Source organism: Callithrix jacchus, chromosome 7 (assembly GCF_049354715.1).
Source record: "Callithrix jacchus isolate 240 chromosome 7, calJac240_pri, whole genome shotgun sequence".
Taxonomy (NCBI): domain Eukaryota; kingdom Metazoa; phylum Chordata; class Mammalia; order Primates; family Cebidae; genus Callithrix; species Callithrix jacchus.
This window is the reverse complement of record NC_133508.1, coordinates 145,028,375-145,035,097: the sequence shown is the minus strand read 5'-3', so window position 1 is coordinate 145,035,097 and position 6,723 is coordinate 145,028,375. Positions and strand designations below refer to the sequence as shown.

At 39.4% G+C, this 6,723-nt stretch overlaps 1 pseudogene; it reads right to left on the bottom strand.

Moving 5' to 3' along the window:
- Positions 1-4,559: 4,559 nt before the first annotated feature.
- LOC144577207 (primary cilium assembly protein FAM149B1 pseudogene) lies at positions 4,560-6,366 on the bottom strand (annotated as a pseudogene).
- Between the last annotated feature and the right edge of the window lie 357 nt (positions 6,367-6,723).

Here is a 6,723-nt window from a genome sequence, read left to right as displayed (position 1 = left end):
AGAATCTCTGAAACACATTTAAATCAGTGTCTAGAGGAAAATTTATAGCAATAAATGCCCACATGAGAAGCAAGGAAATATCTAAAATCAAAATTGAAATAAAAAATTGAAAGATCTAAAATCGAAATTGCTCCTCTAGCTCTTTCATCAAAATTGAAAGAGCTAGAGGAGCAATATTAAAAAACTCAAAACCTAGCAGAAGAGAAGAAATAACTAAGATCAGAGCTGAACTGAAGGAGACAGAAACACAAAAAAACCCTTCAAAAAATCAATAAATCCAGGAGCTGGTTTTTTGAAAAGATCAACAAAATAGACCAGTAGCCAGATTAACAAAAAAGAAAAGAGAATAATCAAATAGATGCAATAAAAAGGATAAAGGGGATATCACCACTGATTCCACAGAAATGCAAACTACAATCAGAGATTACTACAAACAGCTCTATGCACATAAACAAGTAAACCTGGAATAAATGGATAAATTCCTAGACACTTGCAACCTCCCAATCCTAAATGAGAAAGAAGTGGAAACCTTGAATAAACCAGTAACAAGGGCTGAAGTTGAGGCAGCAATTAATAGCCTACCAACCAAAAAAAGCCCATGTCCAGATGGGTTCACAGCCAAATTCTACCAGACATACAAAGAGGAGCTAGTACCACTCCTCCTGAAACTATTCCAAACAATCCAAAAAGAAGGAATCTTTCCCAAATCATTTTCTGAGGCCAACATCATCCTGATACCAAAACACAGCAGAGACTCAACAAAAACAGAAAGCTTCAGGCCAATATCCATGATGAACATAGATGAAAAAATCCTCAATAAAATACTGGCAAACTGATTGCAACAGCACATCAAAAAGCTTATCCATCAGGATGAAGTAGACTTCATCCCAGGGATGCAAGTCTGGTTTAACATACACAAGTCTGTAAATGTAATTCACCACATAAACAGAACCAAAGACAAAAACCACATGATTATCTCAATAGATGCAGAAAAGGCCTTTGACAAAATTCAGCAGCCCTTTATGCTAAAACCTCTCAATAAACTAGGTATCAACAGAGCATATCCCAAAATAATGAAAGCTACTTACAACAAACCCACAGCCAATATCATACTGAATGGGCAAAAACTAGAAGCATTGCCTTTGAAATCTGGCACTAGACAAGGATGTCCTCTCTCACCACTCCTATTCGATATAGTATTGGAAGTTCTAGCCAGAGCAATCAGGTAAGAAAAAGAAATGAAGGATATTCAATTAGGAAAGGAGGAAGTCAGATTGTCTCTATTTGTAGAAAACATGATTGTATATTTAGAAGACCCCATCATCTCTGCCCAAAATCTCCTGAAACTGATAAGCAACTCAGCAAAGTCTCAGGATACAAAATCAATGTGCAGAAATCACAAGCATTCCTATACCCCAATAACAGACTTCAAGAGAGCCAAATCAAGAATGAACTGCCAGTCACAATTGCTACAAAGAGAATAAAATAACTAGAAATACAACTAACAAAGAATGTAAAAGACCTCTTCAAGGAGAACTACAAACCACTGTTCAAGGAAATAACAGAGGACACAAACAGATAGAAAAACATTCCGTGATCATGGTTAGGATGAATCAATATTGTGAAAATGGCCATACTGCCCAAAGTAATTTATAGATTCAATGCTATCCCCATCAAGCTACCTATGACCATCTTCACAGAACTGGAAAAAACCACCTTAAACTTCATATGGAAACAAAAGAGAGCCTGCATAGCCAAGATAACGCTAAGCAAAAAGAACAAAGCTGGAGGCATCTTACTACCTGACTTCAAACTATACTACAAGGCTACAGTAATCAAAACATCATGGTACTGGTACCAAAACAGAGATATAGACCAATGGAACAGAACAGAGGCCTCGGAGGGAATGCCACAGATCTACAACCATCTGATCTTTGACAAACTTGACAAAAACAAGCAATGGGGAAAGGATTCCCTGTTTAATAAATGGTGTTGGGAAAACTGGCTAGCCATGTGCAGAAAACAGAAACTGGACCCCTTCCTGACACCTTACACTAAAATTAACTCCAGATGGATTAAAGACTTAAACATAAGGCCTAACACCATAAAAACGTTAGAAGAAAATCTAGGCAAAAGCATTCAGGACATAGGAGGCAAGGACTTCATGACTAAAACACCAAAAGCATGGGCAACAAAAGCCAAAATAGACAAATGGGATCTAATTAAACTCCAGAGCTTCTGCACAGCAAAAGGAACTATCATTAGAGTGAACGGGCAACCAACAGAATGGTAAAAAATGTTTGCAATCTACCCATCTGGAAAAGGGCTAATATCCAGAATCTACAAAAAATTAAAACAGATTTACAAGAAAAAAAAAACCATCCAAAAGTGGGCAAAGGATATGAACAGACACTTTTAAAAAGAAGAAATATATGAGGTCAACAAACACATGAAAAAGTGCTCATCATCACTGGTCATTAGAGAAATGCAAATCAAAACCACACTGATTTGCATTAGAAATGCATTAGAGAAATGCAAATCAAAACCACAACATCTCATGCCAGTTAGAATGGTGATCATTAAGAAATCTGGAGACAACAGATGCTGGAGAGGATGTGGAGAAATAGGAACACTTTTACACTGTTGGTCAGAGTGTAAATTAGTTCAATCATTGTGGAAGACAGTGTGGCGATTCCTCAAGGATCTAGAAATAGAAATTCCATTTGACCCAGTAATCCCATTACTGGGTTTATATCCAAAGGATTATAAATCATTCTATTATAAAGACATATGCACACATATGTTCATTGCAGCACTGTTTACAATGGCAAAGACCTGGAGCCACCAAATGCCCATCAATGATAGACTGGACAGGGAAAATGTGGCACATATACACCATGGAATAAATTGTGCAGCCATAAAAAACAATTAGTTCCTGTCCTTTGCAAGGACATGGATGAATCTGGAAGCTGTCATTCTCCGCAAACTGACACAAGAACAGAAAATCAAACACCGCATGTTCTCACTCATAAGCGGGTGTTGAACAATGAGAACACATGGACACAGGGAGCGGACCATCACATGCTGGGGTCTGTTGGGGGGGACTAGGGGAGGGACAGTGGGGGGTAGGGAATTGGGGAGGGACAACGTGGGAGAAATGCCAGATATAGGTGTTGTAGATGAAGGCAGCAAACCACATTGCCACGTATGTACCTATGCAAAAATCCTGCATGTTCTTCACATGTATCCCAGAACCTAAAGTGCAATAAAATACATATATTAATTAATTAATTAATTTTAAAAATAAAATAAAATTCATATGGAATCAGAACAAAGCCTGCATAGCCAAAGCAAGACTAAGAAAAAAGAACAAATCTGGAAACACCACATTACCTTATTTCAAACTATACTATAAGGTCATAGTCACCAAAAAAGCATGATACTGGTACAAAAATATTCACATATATCAATGGAACAGAGTAGAGCACCCAGAAATAAACCCAGATACTTATAGCCAACTAATCTTTGGGAGAGCAAACAAAAACACAAAGTGGAGGAAAGACACCCTTTTCAACAAATGATGCTGGGATAATTGGCTAGCCACATGTAGAAGAATGAAATTGGATCCTCATCTCTCACCTTATACAAAAATCAACTCAAGATAAATTAAGGACTTATATATAAGACCTGAATCTATAAAAATTCTAGAACATAACATTGGAAAAATGCTTCTAGATATTGGCTTAGGCAAGGATTTCATGATCAAGAACCCAAAGGCAAACGCAATAAAAACAAAGATAAATAGTTGGGACTTAATTAAACTAAAGAGCTTTTGCAGGCAAAAGGACCAAACAGCAGAGTAAACAGACAACCCACAGAGTGGGAGAAAATCTTCACAATCTATGCAGCTGACAAAGGACTAATATCCACAATCTACAAGGAACTCAAACAAGTTAGCAAGAAAAAACAATCCAATCAAAAAAGGATCTAAATCTATAAAAAGACCATTCTCAAAAGAAGATATACAAATGGCCAACAAACACATGAAAAAATGCTCAATATCTCTAATGACCAGGCAAATGCAAATCAAAACCACAATGTGATACCACCTTATTCCTGCAAGAAGGACCATAATTAAAAAATCAAAAAATAGTCATGTTGGAATGGATGTAATTAGCTGGAGACACTTCCACATTGCTGGTTGGATTGTAAACTGATACAATCACTATGAAAAACAGCATGGAGATTCCTTAAATAACTAAAAGTAAAACTACAATTTGATCCAGCAATCCCAGTACTGGGGTATCTACCCAGAGAAAAAGAAGCTATTATACAAAAAAGATACTTACACATGTTTGTAGCAGTACAATTTGCAATTACAAAAAGGTGGAACCAGTTCAAATGCCCATCAATCAATGAGTGGATAAAGAAACTGTTTTATACACACACACACACACACACACACACACACACACACACACACGATGGAATATTACTCAGCCATGAAAAGGAATGATTTAATGGCACGGCATCCTGGATAAGATTGGAGACTATTATTCTTTTTTTTTTTTTAAGGATGACAACAGATTTATTTTCAGAAACAATGCAAGTGAGAAGAAAATGAACAGCATTTTAAAATTACTAGGAGGCAAACTATTGACATAGAGTTCATAAAATTATTTTGCAAAAATGAAAGCCAAATAAAAGAATTTTCATATCTACAAAAGAAACAATTCATCACTAGCAGAAACACATACACGCAATGTTAATGGATATTCATCAGGCTGAAAGAATTAAAAAAAATGTTTTTAGCTTATAAAATTTATATAACATAAAATTCACCATTTTAACCATTTTAAAGTGTACAGTTAAGTGGTTTTTAATATATTCACAGTGTTGTACAATCATTACCACTATGTAATTTTGAAAAATTTCCATCACTCTGAAAAGAAACACGGTACCTCTCAATTTCCCTCTTTATCCATTCCCTGGCAACCACTAAACTACTTTCTGTCTCCACAGCTCTGCCTATTCTGGATATTTCATATGAATGGAATCATACAATATACATGGTGCTTTGTGATTGTCTTCTTTCATTTGGCATATTTTCAAGGTTCATCCATGTTGTAATGTATCAGTACTTAATTGCTTTTTATGGCTGAATAATATTCCATTGCATGGTATACTAGTCTGCTAGGGCTGCCATAACAAAATAGCACTGATTGGGTGGACTGCACAATGGACATTTATTTTCTCACAGTTCTGGAGGCTAGAAGTCCAAGATCAAGCTGCTAACCTGGTTTTGAGGTGGCCATCTTCTTTCTGTGTCCTCACATGGCCTTTCTCCACATGTGTGTAGAAAGAGAGCTCTGGTGTCCCTTCCTCTTCTTACAAGGACACTGGCCCAGAGGCAAATCCTTCCCAGTGACTACGTGTCAACTGCTCCATACAGCTCACAACCTTGCTCCATACATTGTCAAACACATAAGCAAGGACATCCTCTTTCATGCAGTAAAACGGAGCAATGGGAGGATACCCTAATTTCTGTTTCTCTGTAGCTGCTTCTGATTTCTTCCCATGAAATCCCTCTTCCATATCTGTATGGTCGAATGCTAGGTATTCCTCAATTATTCCTTCCAAGACAATTATAGAGTCTTCCTCATCTTTCTCCATAGAAAAAAAGCTAGAGGATTTGGCAATGGAAGATGCTTTATGAGCATAACAAGAGGAAAAATGTAACTTCTTCCCCCTTATACAAAATATAGTAGAATCTCTTTCTTGAGACAAGGTTGTTTCATATGAAGCTGAAATAGCAGAAGGGGACCTAGGATACAGTCTGTAACCTTCACTTGGAGTGATGATCTGCCTACCTAGAATCCTGAGGTGAGGAAAGCTGGCTGTCCACTGTTGGCACTCTTCTTGTAGACTCTTGGTATGCACGCTCAACTTCTGCTCATACAAGAGTTCATCAATGGCCATGAACATTGCCTGGACTTTTTCAGTGGCATTTTGATTAAGTTCAGCATATCCCCAGGAGAAGTCCGAGCTGCCTTCAGTAGATATCCCTCCGCCTGCATAACTTGGAAAAGCAGACCGTGAATTCCCAGTGTCGGATGATGTAAAAGGCGATTCTCTTGTGATGTCAGACTCACTTTGGGAACTTGTGTCTTTCTCATGGCTGTCACTGGTGGGGGAAATTTCTTCCAGCTTCTCTGGAGGGGTATGATGGTTAAGAGCATGTTTTGTTATTCCTTTCAGCTCCAAGCTCTGTGGCACCGCCTTCCGAGTGTATCTGGAGACCCTCCTCCTCCTCCTCCTCCTCCTCCTCCTCCTCCTCCTCCTCCTCCTCCTCCTCCTCCTCCTCCTCCCCCCTCCCCCTCCCCCTCCCCCTCCCCCCCCCTCCCCCTCCCCCTCCCCCTCCCCCTCCCCCTCCCCCTCCCCCTCCCCCTCCCCCTCCTCCTCCTCCTCCTCCTCCTCCTCCTCCTCCGCGGCCCGGGCGGGCACGCCAGGGTGGGGGCCTCTGGGCCTGGCCCTCCTGCCGGCTCCGGCCCGGCCCCCTCCCACCACCTACCGGCCCCGTCTCGCCCCAAGACTATTATTCTAAGTGAAGTAACTCAGGAATGGAAAACCAAACATTATATATCCTCACTCATAAGTGGGAGCTAAGCTATGAGAATGCAAAGGCGTAAGAAAGATACAGTGGACTTTGGGGACTCAGGGGGA